Raw genomic sequence first — 21,696 nt, 5'->3', positions numbered from 1 at the left:
GGCGCAAGATGACTCCGCGCCGGGCTTGAGAAGAACAGAGCAGTGGACTTCTGCAAGTCGTACATGCGCCGGGCGCGAGACTCCACCACGCCGGGCGTGATCGAGGCAGAGAGTACCTCAATACTCTCTGGAACGAATTGCGCCGGGCTTAATAGAGAATTGTGCCGGGCTTGCTCTAAGGCAGAGAATGCTTGAAAGCCTCTGGAAGACACTGCGCCGGGCGTAAAAGTAATTGCGCCGGGCTTATAACGAGGCAGAAAGTGCTCAGAAGACTCTGAGCCGGGCGCGAAGACTTATGCACCGGGCGCGAAACCCTAATCTGACCTCCCAGGCTCGTATTTGAAGCCATTTTCGAGGGTTTCTCCCTCATTCTCACATTGGGCGCCTCCAGGAGCTGCGGAAAGGGATTCCCAGGGCTTGGGATCGTTCGTGTGCGGATCTTTCCTTCGGTTCTTCATCCTCCTTTCATCTCTATTTTGTATTTGCCCTCTTTGTTGAGTGGTTTCACCCATTTTGTGGGGTTAGATGTAACCAACGTACTCTATTGTAATCTTTACGATTTTAATGATATATATACATGTTGTTTTATTCTTTGTTGTGTTTGTTTCTATTCTTAATGCTTGCTTTGGATTGATCACCCTTTGCATGATTTAAGGTTCCATGGGTATTGGAAAATAACCTTTGAAACTAGTTCTGAAACATATGCCTAGTGGTGATTGTATCTAGGGATAGAGCTTGACCCATTAGTAGTCTTAAACCCTAGCCCGTAATGCGGGTGTAGATATTGGGTACTCAAGGGATTGATATTCAATATCCACATCTAGGCTCTTTCTCTAAGGGATTAGGTTTGAGTAAACTTATGGGTTGACTAAGCAATGAATTCAACAAGAGATTAAGGATACATTAGTGTTACGTTTGGTGAAATCTGACCCCCACAACCTCACAATACCACAATACCATTCCTTACCTTTTCCACTCACAAAACAATATTTATTTACAGCTTTCATTCCAATAGTCACAACTTTGCATTCACTGCACAAACTATGAAATTGGAATTATTCTTTAGTCACGAATAGTCAATAAATGCTTATATTACCTTCTAATCCCTGTGGATACGATATTTTTACTACTTGAACGGCCGGTATACTTGCCGTGTTTGAGACCGTTGATAGAATTAAACGAATTTACAAATATTAACAAAAGTGTTTCAACGGAAATCTCAACAAGTTCAAGAGTTATCATTCTTTTAATAGAATTCAAGTTAACATGTCTAAGTCTACCATGCCAAATGTCACTACATTCAACCTTTGAAATAGAAGATGAAGAAATGCTAGAATTTTTATTAATAAAGGATGACATGAGATTAAGTTCAAACAAACCATCACAAATATATCCTTTCCCAACAAAAGAACCATGTCGAGAAATTACAACTCTGTTGGATTCAAAAATAACTTTAAAACCTTGTTGAACTAACAAAGCAGCACTAATCAAATTTCTTCTAATTTAAGAAACATGAAAGACTTCATCTAAAACAAGACAATTTTCTAAAGATAATTCTAATTCTACTCGGCCTAGACCAATGACGCGTGCTAGGCTCCCATTCCCCATGCTTTCAATAAGTGTGCCACATTCCTGATATGAAGAAAATAATTTTTTATCAGCACACACATGAACATTAGCTCTAGAGTCAATCCACCAATCATTTGAGTTATAAATAAAGTTTAACTTTGGGCTAGTGACATGATACCTGTTAGATGGGGAATCCGAGCTAGCACTAACGGTAATAACATTAGCTTGAGGCTAAGACGATGATTTGGGATCAGATGTAATGTCTTTTGGTTGACGACGACGATGAAAACAATCCTTAGCAAAGTGATTGTTTCTTCCACAAACAAAGCAGAAGGATTCATTTCCTTGAATTTTACTCTTTGGTTTGTAGTTGTTATTAAGAGTCTTGTTTTTATTTTTGGAGAAATGGGAGTTTCGACCAAACTTATTATTATTGGAAAAACCAGATTTTTTAAAAAAATTTTGTTTAGGCTTATTAGCGTTTTCCACTAAATAAACCTTAGCCTGAAAAAGGGGTTTATGAGAATCCTTTTGTGAAATACGATGCTTATCTTCAATTTGCAAGGTAACCAACAAATCAGATAAAGTGAAATGATCAGGTTTATGCTTAAGGCTTCTTGCAAATTCAAACCAAGAAGGAGGTAATTTAGAAATTAATAAACTAACAAGCATTATGTCAGGCAAAGTAATTTCTTTCATCTTCCTATCATAAATAATATTTTCAAATTCATGAACTTGGTCAGAGAAAGGTTTTCCATTTTCCATTTGAAAATAAATCATTCTTTCACAAGAGTATCTTCTTAAACCCTTTTCAGCAGAACCATATTTTAGTTCAAGAGCGTCCCATAACTCCAAAGTAGTTTTTGTATGAAAAAATATTTTATAAATATTATCAGATAGAGCACTCAAAATACGACCATAACAAAAAATATCTTTATCACTAGAAGTATCATCAAAAGAATTAGCTTCAACCAAGGCACACTCAAAACATTTTTCAGATTTTCCATTTAAAATAACAGAAAATAAACTCAACATTGTAAGCAAAAATTTTATCTGTTGTTGCCAACATAAAAAATTTTCTCCATTAAATTTTTCTAGCTTACTACTTAAGGACTTTAAAATATCCATTACAGATATGTTGATTTTGACAAGAAAAGAAGATTTTTTTTTCTCTAAGATTGTTAGAAAAATAAATTTAATAGAGCACAAGAAAAATAAATATTTAGATTTATCAATAACACCAATATCAACAACACAATGAATACTATAAAATTTAAAACAAAACAATCGGTAACAACTAATTAAACACAAAGAGTAAATTAAAATATTAAATAATAAGTTTAGAGTAGTTTGGGTTGAAGCACGCAGAGTGCTATCCTTAGAGAAAAAACACCCCATTGCACTAATAATTTTGAGTCTTATAGTGCACTCCTCTCCTAAGATATGTTAACTCGTTAAATTATTTAAGTGCAGCGAAAAATCCCCGAACCAAAGAACACCACTCCAAAAAAATATATTTTAGTAATAAAAATAATTTTGAGAGAGATAAATAAATTTGTTATATATTTTTCTATTTATTTTTCTCACGTACTAATGTATATATAGGCACAATATTAAATACTTTTTTTTCAAATCAAGAGTACATACATCAGTTTTATCTTTCATTTACTTTGCAAACATTCCACTAACAGTAAACAAGTGAATGTAATTGTGCTAACTAATATGAAAAAGCATGAGACTTGGTCACAGGTGAAAAATCAAACACTGTTTTGGTTTTGGAACGTTATAGTATTAAAAAAATAAAGATTAGTTAGATTAAATATTTAATTTAAAATTTAAATTATAATATAACTTCTCAACACATTGTGTGCATAACAGGTGTTTGACGAAATTTCCCACAAAGGAACCTCATGGGCAAGAAAGGAGGGACCCAAAAATTGGGGTCAGTGTCTCACACTGCAATATCATTGAGGCAAGAAGCCACTGGAAGAATACAAACCAAGGCAGCCTCTAACACCAAGTCCAAATTGAGATTTGAGCACTTGAAAAGCCTAGCACTGTGGGCCACCACCAATGACCCTCTCATACCCTCTTTGGCTGCATTCTATGGGCACCAATACGCCACCTCTGGAGAGGCCACCGGAGTACCACCTGATCCTTCTCTAATGACTTGCCAAAGGTTTTTTTATCTTCTTCTTTTCCTATTTCACTTTTCCTTACATTTGCTTTTCTCTATGCTTAGTTATGTACCCTTGTGCTTCAATGCTTTGTTATGTTTCGCTTCAGAAGTTGCCCCTTTAATAATTTAATTTGATGGCTTGAACCGGCTTGTATGTAGAGCAATATGATCTGTATATCATATGTATTATTGGAATTATACTCCTATCAAACTTAGCTCAGGGCTATATGTCATCTTTGTAGTTAAAATTGCTGCTTTGTTGACCACTGTTATATTTTATATGACCAATTTTATTTAAAGAGTAGTAACACTGTTCTATAGTATTTGTGGTATGCTTCAAGTTTCAAATTAACAATCCAATTTCTGAAACTTCTGTACGCCATTCTTTTCTTCAGAGGTTTCAATATGGTTTAGTTTATAGGTGTTGTGCTTATTTACCATATCCATATGGTATATTGTTGAAGAATTAATGTAATTTGTTAGAATCAAACGTGAGATAGCTCCAATTTTTTTGAGTTGCATTTATTTGGGTTTGCTTGAATATCAACCCTGATCATCATTGACTGCTGAACAGATGTGAAACTGTTCTTCAACCTGACTTTAATTCAACTGTACGAATTGAGAAGAATAAATCGAAGGTCAGGCACAAGCACAAGAAGACTGATAACATCACTCAAAACAACGTAGTGTACAAGTGCCATTTTTGTTTGCATCAGAATCAGAAGAGTCAGGGACCCCTAAGGGACACGTAAAAGGAATTTGTCCATCAAAAGATAAATCGTTGTTAGAGTCAACACCTTCATCAAAATACATTACAAGTGAATCTTGTAAGATTAAATTAGAGAAAGGAACTGTAAGTAAAGATGAAGTGAATGAGATGAACTGTAAGGATCTCACTCTTATGGACTATCTAGCTACTCCATCAAGTACAAATACAACAACTTTGTTAAAAGGAAAGAAGAGAAGGAGAGATAGTTCCTTGTCCAAGAACGCTATTAAAACTACAAACATGTCTGCAAAAGAAGTAGAAAATTCTGCGAATGCATCTAGCAAAAGATGAAGAAAATCTTGGACTAGTTTAAAGGAAATTGCTCAAAGCAACGAGCATGAGAAAAGTCAAATCGCAAATCTAACAATCCCATTTCTTTTTATAAGCAGCTAGTTTTCCTGTATATATTAAAAAGTCAAAAAGCCATCACATTTGTCTACTCAGCAGCTACTGTGAAGCACATGTTACAAGAGAAAAAGTCTGCCTCAATAAGACCACTAAACTTGCTACTGAGAAGGATTGGCTGAGGAGGGAATTGGAAATAGCATAAAGTAAGCATGATGATGCAGAAATGGAGAGGCTCAAGACAAGACTGCTAGAATTAGACGCATGCAGACAAGCAAAGCAGAAGGATGCCAAGGCATTGAAGCTGGCTGAGATGAATAGGAAAAACAGGTTTGAGAACTTCAAGAATGCTTCTGAATTGAAGCCGGTGAATACAGGTTTGAAAGAAGGGGAGGCAGGTTATGATCCATTTTCCAGGAGATGGACTAGATCAAGGAATTACTATGCTTCAAAACCTGGTGAAAAGGCTGCAGCTGCAAACAATATTGTCAATGGCATATTCTGTGGTGGTCTTTCTGCACCTTTAGTTCTTTCAAACACAAGTATTTGGAGCTGTCATGTTTTAGTCTCAGCTTCAAGCAAAAGGGTCCAAAATTTCTGATTAGTTGTAACTCACTCTGTTTGCTTCTTTGCTCATCTCTCTTATCATTTCCTCTAATCTCTAATAAAGTGGTGTATTAATGTACGTAAGTAGTGATCTAGCATTATTATTTTTATTTTTGTTTTAGGGAGTTTTGTGAGTGCTTTGTGATGGGAGTGATATAGATATGGGGTCTGCTCCAGCAGTGCTGAACTGACAGAATGTGATTGGAAGATTCTTTGGACATGTATATATCTTGGAATGGTAGACTTTATTGCTCATGATTCATCATCACCACCACCACCACCACTTATTGAGAATCATTCTTTGATATCGGGACTGAGAATTCTGGTTGTACATTATTTTACTACTATTATTATTCTATTTCTATCATATGTTTCTGGATCATTTCTCTGTGGCCTTTTATTTTGGTTCACATGGTCTTGTCATCTTTCTTCCAATTTAATAGAATAGTAACAGTGTACGGTATGTATCTTGGACCATCGTATTAATTTTTATGAACTGTTAACATGGCTACACTTCCATTAGATGGAAAATGTTGCATCTGAAGACATGCTTTGTCAGATATTTAAACATTTCTTTTAGCTTAGAGGTGTGATCATTGAATATATATTTGAAGAGTAATTGTTGTTTATGTTTAAGAACTAATACGTAACTGGTTCATGGCTTTTAGGAAACAGTGTTTCAAATATTAAATCAAACATTACGGATGTTTTGTTTCACTTAATATTTTCTTCCTTTTGTTTTGATGAATGTAGATATGGTGTGAGTCCTTTCACACCATTGAAGGGACTCTTTATTCAAGGTCCTATTTTTGTGAGTTTTTTTCTTGCTGTAAGCTGAGTTTCAACTTGATATTTTGCCTATTTTTAAGAGTGTTACGAGCCTTTATATTGTTTCTATCCATTCTCATTTCTGTGTTTAAAAATAGATAACCAATATGGCTGAAAAAGTGCCATCATTCAAGCATTGCGGAGCTTCTTGGTTTATTGATCTTGCAACTCCAGATGCCTTATACATTTTTCCAGTTTTGACTGCATTGTCATTCTTAATAACAGTGGAGGTGAGCATTTACGCATTTACTTTTCAGAAACTTTTAACTTTCTCTACAATTCTCTTCTTAGATTGACTTTCTTCTTTACTCTTTACTGAATATTTTTTGGTCTTCTGTTTTGAATTTTATTTGTATCCAGTATCCACTACATAATTAGTCACTTATAAAGAAATGAAAAGTTTTAAATTTTGTTGGCAAGATTGATGATGTTATGTTTTGGTCCAATTTTGTTTAATTGATTTCTTATTGATCCTCAGTGTAATATGCAAGAAGGGATGGAAGGAAATCCTGTGGCTGGTACCGTTAAAAATGTCTCTAGGGGACTTGCTGTTCTTACAGTTCCTTTCACCATGGGATTTCCAAAGGTAAATTTTCCTAGCTTAGTTTTTTTTGGGAAGTAACAACCCTTTGCTTACATTTGTTCCTGCATTTGAAATAATTGTTGTATGAAATTGGAAAGAAACAGGTTCTGCCTTATATTTCAGTAAAATTTGTTGCATACTATCTACGTGTGAGGAATCATGTTCCAACACCATGTTAAAATGGGTCGGACGCAAAAGCTACAATGGGTAGCAATCATTTTGACGTGTATGTATTTTAAACCGAGTTCCAAAATCATACAGTTTGCTTATTGACCAGTAACTTAGCTAGTGTAACTCAATCCATAAAATCGAAAGTTAAGTTACCAAAAGGTACCTAATAATCTTTTGATATCTTAAAATACTTTGAATATCAAAATCTGCTTTGGCTTTAGATAGCATGCATTGTAGGAATTGTGTGGTTTATATGACTAATAGAAACTTGGTTGGCAATGTATAACAGCACTGAAAATAATGTATGTATTGACATCTTCAACCTGATATCATGCTGATGTCAGAATTTGGCAAGGTAAGCAAATGAAACAGAAGAAAATTGCAATATGAGAAAAGAAAATACCAGGATAGTCCCAGTGGTTGAGAGGCCTGGGTCCCTTCCGTCAATTCCCTTTATCACTTTCCTAATTCTTGTGTATCTCCGAATAAAGATCTTCTATCAAGGATGTGAAGCAGAGCTGAAGATAATGTATGTATTCACCACTACCGACCTGATATCAAGGTGGTATCTGAACTCAGCAGGCTCTGTGAACGAAGCCGGAGAGATTTACAAGAATAGGGTGAAAAAAAGAAAAGAAAATACAAGGATAGTTCCAGATTTCCAGTGTTTGAGAGACCTGATTTTCCTCTTTCTTATAGCCAATTCCTAGGTTCTCGCATTTCCTCAGCCCTATAGCCAGAGTGTAACAGGTTGTCACATGAGGTCACACTTCCCACTTTGCCACATGTAACTCTGATCCCCTAGTGCTCCCACTTTTCGTAATATACGCCTTAGTCATCTTATTAGGTCATCTAACACATTGTTTTAACATCATTTTTATATACTAGTTTTGACCAAGGTTATCAAATTGTGTTCCATCAAGCTAATTTTGAATCTTGAATATTATATAATTTATATCAAATCCAGAGATGCTATAAAAATTATCTTAAATTATATAATGATTTATAGTGCTCAATGTAATGATTTTAAACTACAAATTGACAAAACAACTTAACTACAAGTCTCATTAACGAAAATCACAGGTCATAACTCTGTATTGAAGCCTTTATTTTAGAAGAAAGACAACAGAACAAAGGAACAGCTACACAGAATGAAAGAGATCTGTGCGAAACTGTTTCAGAAGAATGAAAACAGAGCACTGAAATAACCAGATAGGGTGCATTTGGTTGCTCCTTCATTTCCTTTTTGTAAACAGTTAAAACATTTTACTTTTCAATTTTTTTTTTAGGAAAATTAGTGAAACAAAAGAAAAGAAAAGGTAAAAATAGCATATTGCTTACTGATTCATCCATGCATTACATGACTTAAAGCCACATCCCATTAATGTCATGATCTGAATTGCTGACTTGTTGAATCACATTGAATTATGAGATTCTGACTATGGTTTTGAGTCTTTTGACATGTGTTGCATGGGAGATTTTAAGGTTTTATTGTTATTACAAATGTCTTTTGAGAAGTACAGGAAATAATTTGATTGCTATTGCAAAAACGTCACCTCAATTTTCTCCTATAGAAAAGATCCCAATAGTTTATTTGTGGGAATTGTGCTTGTGAATTGAGCATAACCCCATAATTATCAAATAGAAACCTCTATCTTTCCATCTAGTTTGGGACTACAGAACTTGTTTCTTGGCTTCTATGTGAGTGCCAATCCATGGTTTTTTAGGGTGGTTCTCTTTCATGGATCTCATGAGAGATGTGAGCACCTTTGAAATGGTGTCTTTGTGGCTTTATCTGCTGTTTATTTATTCATCTTTCAAACTCCAGAGGACTTTCTTTTCCCTCCTTTGTACTTCTGTTCTCTCCCATTTAATTATTTTTTTTCAGCTGAAAAGATAATGTAGTAGTTTACTGTTTGAAATATGTAAGGAAACCGGAATATTCTGTATTGACTAAACAGTAATATTCTATCCCCATCTGGAAACTTACAAACTTGTTCCATTTTCTCTATTTGAAAGGTATCTTTGGCAAAGCAAAGGTTTCTGCAATCCATGCTTTTTATATATGCTATAAATATATATAGATAGGTTATTGATTATCCATTTTCCATCCAGATGTATTCGCTTTATATGCTGTGTTTTGTTTGTAATATCTAATGATGCTTAGCTAATTTTGAAAGAAAAGGAGTGTTTGCCTATTTTCTCTTTACAGCTTCATGTTCGCTTTCATTTGTCCATCCTATATAATTTGAACTTGTGTTCCTTTATATTTGTGCAGGCAATTTTCTGTTACTGGGTTACATCAAATTTGTTCTCACGTATGTATGGACTTGGTAAGGCTCTTGAAATTTTACTTGCTCATTACCAATTGTCATCACTTTAATAGGCAGAAACTTGATGTATGGACTTGAAATTCTCTTAACGAAGGAAATCATTGTAGTAGGTCAGTAAGACTCAAGTTTGAGGCTGTGTTTCGTGTATCGTCTAAGTTTCTCATCATTTTTATTTTTTGCACTAAAAGGATCTTTTTCACTCTCAACTGTATAGTGCAAACACAAGTGAACCTTTCTTATATTTTCTTGAATTTTTTTTCTAATCCCCTTTTTCTAATTTCTAATTTTACAGTACTTAAAGTTCCTGGTGTAAAGAAAACATCGGGTATTCCTGAAATTCCTGTTGCAGCACCCACCAATCCTCCTCAATCTCCCTTTTCTATATTTCCAGCTCTAAACAAGCTACAACAGCGACAAGTGGGCCAAGCTCAATGCCAGATGAACCATCAAAACATTCAAATAAAAAGTTATCTTCTTCTGCTGTTATTAGTCAAAGGCTTAGAAGTTTAGAGAAACAAGTGAATGGAAGAAAGAAAAACAAGAAGTGAGGAAAATTTACTAATTCCTAAAAATTATGCTATCTAATCATATGGAGTAGTTGTGCTCAGATTTTTGTTATATTTTATTATCCTAGGATGAAGGGAAAATTAGTTCAAACTTTGTTATTGCTAGTAATTTTGCTTAGGAAGTTCAAAGTTTTGCATTTTGTGTAGTTTACACACGACTGTAGAACTTGGTCGCTATCAGAAAAGAAGACCTTCGTGATTTAATATTTCTTTTCATTATTCATTTTAATTATAGGAGTTGAAAACTAAATTTTAGTTAAATGCTCGAGTGAAAAAGTAATTAGCAGCATGACTATTTATAATAATAGTTTCATGTTGAATTACATTTAAGAGCAATGAAGGAAATGTAACCCAGGACAATAATAAGTCACTATACATGAATATGGCTATTAAACTATCTAGGCATTAATTTCCCAGATGCAGTTTTCAACAAATCTGAAATTGTAGTATATAGATTGAATGCTCAAGTTTGGGACAAATGTTTTGAATTCAAGGATGTTAGAGATTTTGTCAAGATCTTTAAAGTTCATCATTAAGTTGATAGATAAAATAATAATTTTTTTTTAACATAGCCTGTCAATTTTTATTTGTCCAATCCTTTCATGAAAGATTGGATTAAAGACAAATTGAAGAGTGAATTCTCACTATATCTTATATTCTACAGCAATTAATCGATTTTTTCCTATAAAACACTTTTATCTAGATATATAATATCCATTAGTAAAGCGTTTATCAATTAGGCATCATACACAATCAGCATTATAATACCCAATAACTTGCACTAAGGAGCGAACCAGAAACTGAAGGTGTAATTGAATGGCTCAACAACATACCAAAAGAACAATAGAATCTTGCATGGGACGGTACCGATAATGGGGACACATGACTACCAACTTGGCTAAGGCAATTAACTCCATTCTTAAAAAAACAAGAAATTTGCCAATTTTTGTAATGATTATGTCGACTTATAAGAAATGTAATGCTTTATTCATCCAAAGGGGAAAGGAAGTCGATGCTAAACTTAGGACTAACCAAGTTTATACTGAAATAATCAATAGGGCCATGAGAGATGCAGAATCAAAGGCTAATAATCATCATGTCCTCAAATTTGATCGTCACAGTACACGTTTTCTGGTGCAAGAGACCATTAACCCAAGAGAAACACGACCTACTGGAAATTTCACGGTTAGACTACATGACAAGTGATGTGACTCTGGAAAATTCCAGAAGCTACACATGTCATACTCCCATGTTGTTGCTGCATGTAAACATGTTACAAACCTTACATAGATCAGGTATACACATTAGAGTATGTTTTAAATGTGTATAACGAATTATTTGGTGAATTGCCCAATGAATCTTATTGGCCAGATTGTGAAGAACCGCAAATCATACCAAATCTGGAAAAGATTAGAAATAAAAAAGGTCGTCCAAAGTCATCCAGAATACGCATTGAAATGGATATGGTTGAACAAGGACAACCAAAAAGATGTTCTCTATGCAGGAATATAAGTCACTCTAAGAAGAAATGTTTTTACCGTTAAAGGAATTCAAGTCAACAAGCTTAAAATGTTTTGTAATTCCAAATGTTGTACTTTATTTTCTATTATTTTATATAAAAATATTGCCTTTTTTTAAAAATTTTATTTAATATTTATTTAATTATTTAATCTTATTCTAAAAACTTAAATAAATAATTTTTTTAAAAAATACTATAATTTTTTTAAAAATTGAAAATTAAAAATTGAAAAACGAAAAAAAAAACTCAAAAATCTGAAAACAAAAAAAAAATCCAATATAGAAATCTATTATTGAGTACCCGATTTTTCAAAGAATTCTTTTAAATTTTTTAAATAAACACTTTGAGAAATCGATTACCTAGTAACTAATTTCTCACCTAAGCCTTAAAAATGAATTATTTACATAAATAATCTTGGGCCAGGTTATTTAAATAAATAAATAAAATAGTATATTAAAAAAAAATCATCACTTCTTCTTAAGTTCTTATTTTGGTTTCCTTCGTACAAACTTCGATTTCTTTCTCATTTCCATAATACTAGGCCAAAATTTAGGGAAACATGAAAAAAAATACATAAAATCATGATAAATCGATTACACAAAATCTTCGTCCAATAAGGATTTGAAACTATTCTTTTGAACCATAGTAGTCAATCCCGGATAGCGGAGCGGAGCGGTCGACCCTAAAACTGGGATAGCGGGATGACGCGGAGCGGGATAACCGCTATTTTAATATTAATTTATATATATTAAATAATTAATAATATATATATATATAAAAGCTAAAAAAAACAAAAAATAACTCTAAATTCATGCATTAAACATTTTTAATAATTAAAAATTCATAGTACTCAAACAATACATAATATAAAATGTTTAGGGCAATAGCTGGAGTTTATGATTCAAATTTACTGAGGCCTAATTAGTTACTACTTTATCTAATCTCTGAAGTTTGATAATTGCTCTTGTCTCCGAATTTATTTATACTCTCATTTTATCTTACAAATGCTTACTGACTGCTTCAAACTTCATTTTCTTGTTATAGCTGTGGAGCTATGACACATGATTCTAAGTCATGCATGGAAATTAAAAATAAAATCAGCTAAATTAAATTTAATCAAAAATTAAAAATAAAATTTGCTGAATTAAATTTAATCAAAAATTAAAAATAAAATCAGCTGAATTACATTTAATCAGAAATTAAAAATAAAATTTTCTGAATTAAATTTAATCAGAAATTAAAAATAAAATCAGCTGAATTAAATTTAATCAGAAATTAAAAATAAAATTTGCTAAATTAAATTTAATCAGAAATTAAAAATAAAATTTTCTGAATTAAATTTAATCAGAAATTAAAAATAAAATCAGCTCAATTAAATTTAATCAAAAATTAAATATAAAATTTGCTGAATTAAATTTAATTATAAATTAAAAATAAAATCTGTTGAATTAAATTTAATAAAAAATTAAAAATAAAATTAGCTGAAATAATTTAATAAAAAATTAAAAATAAAATTATGTTGCAATGTTGCATAAAAGAGAGAAGAGTCGAAGGAGAACAGAAGACAAACTAAGCGGACAGAGGCGCGTCGGAGCTGGAGGCGCGTCGGAACTGGAGGCGCGTCGGAGCTGGAGTTCGTCGGAGCTGGAGTTCAAAATAGAGGGCTGTGCGCACGATCATAGAAAAGAAAGAAACAAAATCTGAGAGAGAGAGAGCAGAGGAGTGCGAGAACTGAAACCGCGAGAGGGAGAAGGGAGCATTAAGGCAAAAAAAGCCCATTTGAAAAGACGGACTTACCCTTAATGAAGGATATATCAAAATCGCGCCGCTATTTCCGCGATTTTTGCCGCCCCGCTCCGCCACCGACTGCGACACAAATCTGCCACGCGACAATAGCGAGGTTGCAGGATCAGGCCGCTATAGCGGCGCGATAGCGGCCGCTCCGCCCGCTATTGACTACTATGTTTTGAACCTATTAGCCTACATATTGATTAGACTAAAGGGTTTGAAGGCTTTTTTACTAAAATCAATTCTTAGACATGGGATGAGATAATCTTATTAACTTCGCATCACCTCTCATCGACAGTGCCATGAACTTATAAACCAGATCAAGAATTTTGACAATGACAAATCCTTTAACAAGTTAAAATCAATTCTTATAATAAAACTTTGTTATCAACAAAAAAATCCATCTTATAAACAGTAATTTAATTATTGACATTAATTTTTATGTGACAGAAAGCTCCAAACCATGATAGAAATCCTATCTAGCATCAACTTTTGTAACTCAAGCCAAATGTCTAGTAGCAACTTTTTGTCCCTATTGTCTGTCATACATAGTTGCATAAAGAGTATAAAATCTGACGACTTATCTGGCAACCTTTTGCATAATCTTTCTAAGATGGGGCTCCCAACATTTTGAGACATACAGATGACAAACCTTAGTGTGTTTGAAAAAGCGTTGAATCCAACGTGATCCACATTTTTTTTCAATTCATGGGTATTGTTGTTTTGTCATTAGGAACATTGGAATGAGCGAAAGTTCATTTTGGAGCATCCGAGCATGAAACTAAACATGTTAAGAGTACCAAAAATCACAATTTGTAATAGGTGTAGTCAATTTTTCATAAAAGAATTATATAGACTTGTTAAATAGAAAGTGACATACATTATTTCAAAAGTCCCCAAAAATTTTAACCAATAACAGTGTTTAAACAAGTGTTACCAGCCATTTCTTATTATTATCACCTGTATGTTACAAGAGGAAGTAATGTAGCAACAAATGTAAATTGCCATCACAACAATCTTCTACAAAAATCTCAAACAATTTGGTGTATATAGAATGGTTAGAAACGCCACTATAGTTTTTGAAATGCATCCTTCATCACATGCAAATACCACTATGGTTAATCTGCATTAATGTAGGATGTAGGATGCGTAGAGCATTCTGGCAAACATTGACCAAGAGCAGATGTCTAAAAATGTCATACAAAATGCATCATAGTCCTAGCTAAAGACAAGCATAACAATCACAGAATGCAATGAACCAAGGTCTCACACCCCATTACACATTCCATGTCCACAGTAACTCCAATCTCACACAAACATGTTTTTGACCATTAACAATATTTTAGTGGAAGACTGATATGATGATGCAAATGTGACATCTAAAGTCCAAACCCTCGAATCAACTCATGCAACCCCAAGTCTCCATTAGTCAAATCAATATAACATTACCTCTAATGAGTTGAATATCAACACCAAAACAAAATTATGACAACTTAAGAACTAAAATAACTATAGCAATAAAAAAAGTGGAGGATATACTCTTAATTTACTTTGATTCGGATGCTATACCACTACAATCAGGTTATGTCATCTATTTATAGAACAAAAGAATTGTTCAATTCAATCTAGGAAAACTGGTTGAAAATGACACCTGACACAAGGAAGGAAAACTTGTCATCCAACACATTTGATGACAAAAGCACAATTTCAAGAGAATTAATACGATACCATAGCTGCATAGGATTATTTTATGCAAACAAATTAAAATAAATAATGGAGTATTTTATTTCCCTAATACCCACCACTAATGCCAACAATTTTTTTTTCATTGCCTCTAAATTTATTTTGCATTATTTAGATGTTTTAATTCTAAAAGCAAATTAATAATAAGAAATGATGCAATGCAAAGTAAGTTTTTCGAACTTAAAATCAAGTATAGACTCGAAATGATGACAAAGTAAAACCTAACACATTAACATTATACGGTGATGAAATAAATGGGAAATGCTTAGGGGCATGGATCAGAAAGAAGGTAGTAATCAACACAGGAAGTGCATTGGAGGTGGACAGTGATTGAAGCAAATGAAGGGACCAAAATGTGGGGCGCAGTCTAGGTTGTGATTCCATACTAGAATGCAACCCACGCCTTTTCATGCAACCCTAATGTTGATGTGGAAGAAGTTGCGAGTGTCACAGAGCAATTACTCGGCAAGGGACAGGGGCCTTCTTCGATTTGCCCTAAACTTCAAACACTGTCACCGCCTAGCCCAATGCACATTTATCCTGCTCAAACCTTTTACTATTCCCATCACCTCCATGCCATTTCGACACAAACAAAAGAAGAAAGAAACAATTCGACTTTCGGGTTGAGAAGAACGGGGTTGCAAAATGAAGTAAAGCGACATAAGTAACAATTTGATTGATGGGCAAACCATTGGTTGAGTCAAAATTGTTACTTGGCCATGCCATGTACGATGAACTTTGATGAAATCTAAACAACATAGGACATGTCATCATGTTTATGTAGAAAGATGGTGCTTCCAAAATTCAAAGTTTCTAACAATGGAAACAAGGAAAAAATAAGGATAAAAAGAAAAGTGAATTTCATGATAACTTTAATATTTCTAGGTAAGGAGAAAGAAATTAAAATTTTGTATGAAAGAAATGAAAATAAGAGCTTAAAATGATATGAATGAGAAGACGAGTTTTCTCAATTTAAATCAAAGTAAATAAATAACATAAATTATTTTTGATATTATATAAAAAAAACTATTGATCAAGAAATAAAAACTTACCTTTTTGAATCAAATTTGGTCGAGAGACAAAACATTGATTGTGAGTTAGAGTTGATATTTGATAATAGGCCATGTATGGTAAACTTGGATGATATATGGACAGCACATGACATCTTCATGGTCATTCATGAGAGAATGGTGCTTCGAAAATCCAATCTTTCAACAATAAAAGCGAGAATGAAAAAAACAAAATTAAACAAGTAAATTTCATAATAACTTTAAACTTAGTACTGTAGAAAGAAAAAATAATTGAAGTTTAGTATAAAAGAAACGTGTAAGTTCTTTGCATGAAATGAATGAGATGATGAGCTTTCTCAATTTATAATAAAAAATGATGTCATAATAAGGTTGAAATTATTTCAGACTCTACTTTTTCATAATATATAAATGGTATTAAAGTGATGAGTTATTATATTAAAAATATTAATTAAGAGATAAAAAACTTACCTTTGGATCAAGGTAAAATAAGCCACATAAATTATTCTTTTTAGTATTATACAAAAAAATTATTAAGAAATAAAAACTTCCAGTTGTTGAAATAAAGTTGGCCGAGGGACAAAACATTAGTTGTGTGTCAAGTTGTTACTTGGTCATAGGCCATGTATGGTAGACTCTGGACATGACGTCTTCATGTTCATGAAGACAGTGCTTACAAAATTTGATCTTCAGACATTGAAAGCGAGAAGAAGAAATAAGACAAAAAAAAAGAAGTGGATTTCATGATAACTTAAAACTTTGTATTTTGAAAAGGAAAAAAAGTTTAGTTTAGTATGAAAGAAATAAAAATAAGAGCTTAGCATGAAACGAATTAGAAAATGAGTTTTCTCAATGAATGATAGTCTTATTTATTAGGTCCTACAATCATTATAATTTTTAAATATTAAATGATCCCCACAGTGAAAATAATAGTCCTATTATTAGGTCCTACTATCATTATATTTTTTAAATATTAAATGATCCCGACAGTGGAAATAATAGTCTTATTATTAGGCCCTACTATCATTATACTTTTTAAATATTAAATGCTCCCCACAGTGGAAATACTTTTTTTCTGGTTAAGTCGTAGGCCAATCTATTTTCTTATTATATTGGTTTGAAAGATTTGATTTAAAAATTATGCTCTGCTATTTCGCATTAGAAAGACAGTTTTCTAAAAATAGAAATCCATTGTAATTTCTGGAGCAAGCACAAGATCATAATATTGTCCATATTAATGAAACATTAATTGTGTTCAACAACCATGATATATATATATATATAAATGACAAAAGCCTTTGCCCAAAACACCTTAACTTTCAACACATAAGCCAAAGTCCTATAAACCTTAAACATAATCATCTCATAGCACTGCACCGCTAAGCTTGAGAAAAAGTATTAGAAGAATAATTATAATATCAGTAATATTTTACTAATATTATGTTTATAATTAATTTTAAATATTAATAATGTTATTTAAATATTAACTATTTTTTATTAATTATTTTTATAATATTAAAATGTTAAATTAATGGTATTTTTATATCATAAAATTGGTTTTTTCCCCTTACATTTAAAACTCTCACTTAAACTTGCATCCCAAATATGACCAACTTTCATTCGAAAAGAGTTAGACTTACAAGTGTGGATATTTAAAAAAATTGCAATAAAAGTGAAGGATTTAAAAGTGGAAAATAAAAATCTAAGAGGATGAAAAAAATTATTAACTGTAGAATATTTTTCTATTTTATTAATAACACTCAAAATTATTTTTAATGACGTTTGTACTCTTGTTTAGTGTTAAATAAGAAATAGAAACAAAGCCTCTTAGTTAGGTAATTGTAAGACCTGACTAGAGATCCAAATTATATTAAAATAATATTTGACAAGTGTCCTACAAATACAAATTAGTCTTTGGTTGAGTAGATCAAGTCCATAGAAAAAAAATGGAAAAATTACACAAAAAGGTTATTAATGAAATATGTAAAGTAGAAAAACAATGTTATTAAATAAGTCACAGAAATTAATACTTTCCAAAACAAACTTAAAATGAAATATTAAATAAAGATGTCTATAAAATAATAATTAAAAAATAGGTTACAACGTGAAAAGGTTAAGCATCCTATATATGTTTTTCTTTAAATACAAAGGAATCCGATTGATGGAGACTCACAACTGCTTGCAAAAATGGTATTGATTTCTAATTGAAAAGGTGAGAATAGAATAAAAATAGAAGAATTCTCATTCTCCCGATCAAGTATTTTTCTTCTTATTTTAAACAAAATATCTTTTTAATGGTGGCAATGCTGCAATTAATGCTTTCTTTTTTACAGCAACGAGTACTTGAGATGTTGAATTTTTCCAATTTTACATAAGTAACCCAATACAGATAATCAGATGGTGAAGTTAGAACAGAAGCAACAAATTTCAAATTATTTAACTCTTGCATTTAATAAGCGTAACCCTACAAAGATAATCAGATGAAAGGGCTACAACTCCACATGACCTCTTGATGTGATTCAACTGGGAAAAAAAGTTGAAGACCGACAAGTCCAATTGAGAGGATTTTCTCTTCTTAGGAACTACTTTTAATTCTTATCCTTGAATTTCTTAATTCAAAATGACGAATCTTTCTCAACTTATCAATCTTTAGGGACTGTGGCGCTGATCTTCCATTTTTTACCTCAATCCATATTTTTTTCTTTTAATTTCTTAATTATGAGCATTCCGGCCTAGATAGATCCTTAAAATGAATTTATCCTTCTAGGTTCATATCACCTCATAAATAACTACAGTGAAAAAGAATATTTGGAAAAATATGAATGTGCATGATTATTTATCATGAGATAAGAGGCACCCCAACATGAGTGAAACTATTTTTCAAAAGAAAATTTTAATCTAGTATTTAAAATTTACCAAAAAAAAAAAAACTAAAATATAATTACACAACAAAAAAAAGGAGGATCAGATAAGAATGTCATTCAGCATCTTACACCGCGTGGTGCAAAATCAAGACTGGGGCGACAATGACAATCACCATTTCAATCTAAGATAAAACTAAAAATCAAACCTACACAACTTCACCTCGCAGTTCAAAATCAAAACCCTAAATTAATGAAATGTGGAAAGGTAGAACTAGCTAACCTTGACGGAGATTTTGCGGTCACTTTGGGGGCGCTTGAACTTCTTCACGCGCTTCTTCACTATCTTCTTAGAGATCAAAGGTACCGCCACTCTCTCTCACCTTGCAATTAGGGCTTTTTAACGGATGAATATTGATCCTCAACCTTCATATATACCATTAAGACAAGATGGGTCTAGGGTTTTTGCATAACCGGGCCCTTAGCCCAACGTTGTATCCTGCCATTTGTTTTGGGCCATGAGCCCGTCTCTGTTCATTTCTTCAACTCTATTTTTTTTCTCCTGGTTGTGAAAATCTTGGGGGTGTGTTTCATTTCAGAATTTTTTTTTATTTTAAGAAATTATTTTTAAATTTGAAATTTAAAAAATGCGGATCATTTGGATAAATGAAACAAAAGTTATGGAATTTTGATTCATGCTTAAGAATTTCTGAATAAAAGTTATTGGTTCTAGAAAAATATGAAACAAATCTTAAAAATTCAGGTAAAATTTTGGTAGAGTCTCTCCTTAATTTAGAGCATTTTTCAAAAAGTTTAGAACAAAATAACATCCAAAAATATTTTAACAAAATTCAGAACAACAGATTTAAATGGAGCCAATAAGCAATTTTGATCAATAACATATATATAAATGATAATAAAGTAAAATTAAAATTTTAAGAGATCAATCTTCAATCCCCCTATACTTTGGGTGAGTGAAGGTGATGAATAAAAGAAAATAGAAGGTATGGGACTCTTGTATGAATGAAGAAGGTGATGAAGGTTGTTTGATGGATGAAGAAAATGAAGGAGGAAAATGAAGGAGGATGGTATGGGGTTTTAGAAGAAGAGAAAAAAGAAATGAGAGAGGGAGAATTTTGAAGAAGAGGGGGAGAGGGGTTTTTTGTACTCTTGGTGTGTGAAGAATCACACAGTAGTTGGGTATTCATAAGCTTTTAGTTAAGATAAGATAGGTTTAAGTGATGTCATAATTTGTTTTTAATTCAAATTAATTAGAACAAGATAATAATGGAAAGATAGAGGAGTGAGAAGCAATTAAAGGGTAAAAAGGTCTTTTTCCTTTATTATTCTTAATCTCTTTATCAAAACTTTGTGAGATGGTTATTTAGATATAAAAATTAAGTTTCATGATTTAAAATTAATTTTTATAATAATTTGTGAATTGCTACTAATTATTTTATTTTTTTAGAGTTACAAATCATATTAAATTCATTTTAACTCAATAATATTCAAATTTTTATGAAAATTATATTATTGTATATATCATCTAAAAATAAATTGGCATTTTAAACTAATACTAGTTAGTCTTAGTAGACAAGTAAGGACAATTTTTATCATTTTTTTTAAAGTTTCTAAAAATTTAGGAAAAAATCATAAAATGACATTTTAATATATATAACATGACTATAAGCTCAAAAGAATATTTTATTGTCTTCTAAAGTTTTTTTTTCTCATGTATGCCCTTATCATGCAAAAAAGTAGTCGGCAAAATCATCATTTTTTTTTTATATAATTTTTCAAGTCTTGGTACAAAATAATTATTAAAAATTAATATTAAGTGGAACTCAAAATTTAGATCACAATAGTATGCATAATAATTTTGAGATTTCTTTTATATTTTTTAGTATAAAAAATGAAAAAAAATAATAAGTATTCTAAAATTTCGGATGTTACATTTCGTACCAATAATATTTATTGATGTGTCTCAAAATTTAAATTATCAATCATTTATTAACATTTGTAAGATTGTACTACATGCAAAGATTAATAATAATTATCTTTAATTTAAAATAATTATAATAAAAATAATATAAAGAAAAATTAATAGTCATTTCTTTATCATTATAATAAAACTAATATAGTTACCCATGTAATACATGGATATTTGATTTAAGACACAATTTATATGATAATAATTAAAAAAATTAATTATGTGTTTATTAGTTTATTCTGTTTATTAGTTTAATATGTTTAAGTGTATTTTTATAGTTTTAAATTATTTTTAATTTATAATGAAAATTTTGATTATAAAAAATTTATAAATTATTGTATTTACAAAATTAATGTTTAGTACATTTATTGACCTTTTTATAAAACTAACGTATATGATATATGAGTCAATTACTCACTAATGTTAAATTGTTTATATATAATGTTCCTTTTATTAAAAATATTATTTATTATAATTTTAAACTATTATCATATAATAATTTCATGTAATTTTATTATTTAAAATAATATTATTGTAATAATAAATTTATATAAAATATGACGATTGACTACTGTTTCAATTTTTTTTCTTTATTTGAAATAAAAAAACCATTATAGTTTAAACATTGATTTGAAAGCGTTTCATTAGATTGTCAGTTAAATTATAGTCTATTCATTTTTTTTTCATTCAATTAATATAGATAATTATTTTTTTAAATTATTATAATTAAAACATTTATTTTAAAAAAATAAATTTTAAAGTTTAATACTCCAAAAAAATTATAAAAATATCCAGATAAATAAACATGTTAATTTTAT

General features: G+C 31.3%; 1 long non-coding RNA gene, 1 other non-coding gene and 1 pseudogene across 4 annotated transcripts; 1 reads left to right on the top strand and 2 right to left on the bottom strand.

The window, feature by feature from the left end:
- Window positions 1-1,320: 1,320 nt before the first annotated feature.
- Window positions 1,321-20,303, bottom strand: LOC114915480 (uncharacterized). Of its 2 annotated transcripts, none has more exons than XR_014431415.1 (3): window positions 19,172-20,303; window positions 1,748-7,902; window positions 1,321-1,632 (listed from the first exon to the last, which is right to left on the bottom strand). It is a non-coding gene; the product is annotated as an uncharacterized LOC114915480 (long non-coding RNA). The 2 variants fall into 2 exon arrangements; XR_003803518.2 differs by lacking the exons at window positions 1,321-1,632; window positions 1,748-7,902 and adding exons at window positions 13,637-14,037; window positions 16,052-16,207 and having other exon boundaries at window positions 19,172-20,259.
- Window positions 3,480-4,910, top strand: LOC109793049 (uncharacterized; annotated as a pseudogene). Its single transcript, XR_014431414.1, has 2 exons — window positions 3,480-3,748; window positions 4,323-4,910. The product of XR_014431414.1 is annotated as an uncharacterized LOC109793049 (transcript).
- On the bottom strand, window positions 18,989-19,071 carry LOC114915482 (small nucleolar RNA U31b). The gene has a single exon (XR_003803521.1). It is a non-coding gene; the product is annotated as a small nucleolar RNA U31b (small nucleolar RNA).
- Window positions 20,304-21,696: the final 1,393 nt, after the last annotated feature.

Source organism: Cajanus cajan, chromosome 2 (genome assembly GCF_000230855.2).
Source record: "Cajanus cajan strain Asha chromosome 2, NIPB_CcT2T_4, whole genome shotgun sequence".
In the NCBI taxonomy this organism is placed as follows: domain Eukaryota; kingdom Viridiplantae; phylum Streptophyta; class Magnoliopsida; order Fabales; family Fabaceae; genus Cajanus; species Cajanus cajan.
This window is presented reverse-complemented; position numbering and strand designations above follow the sequence as displayed.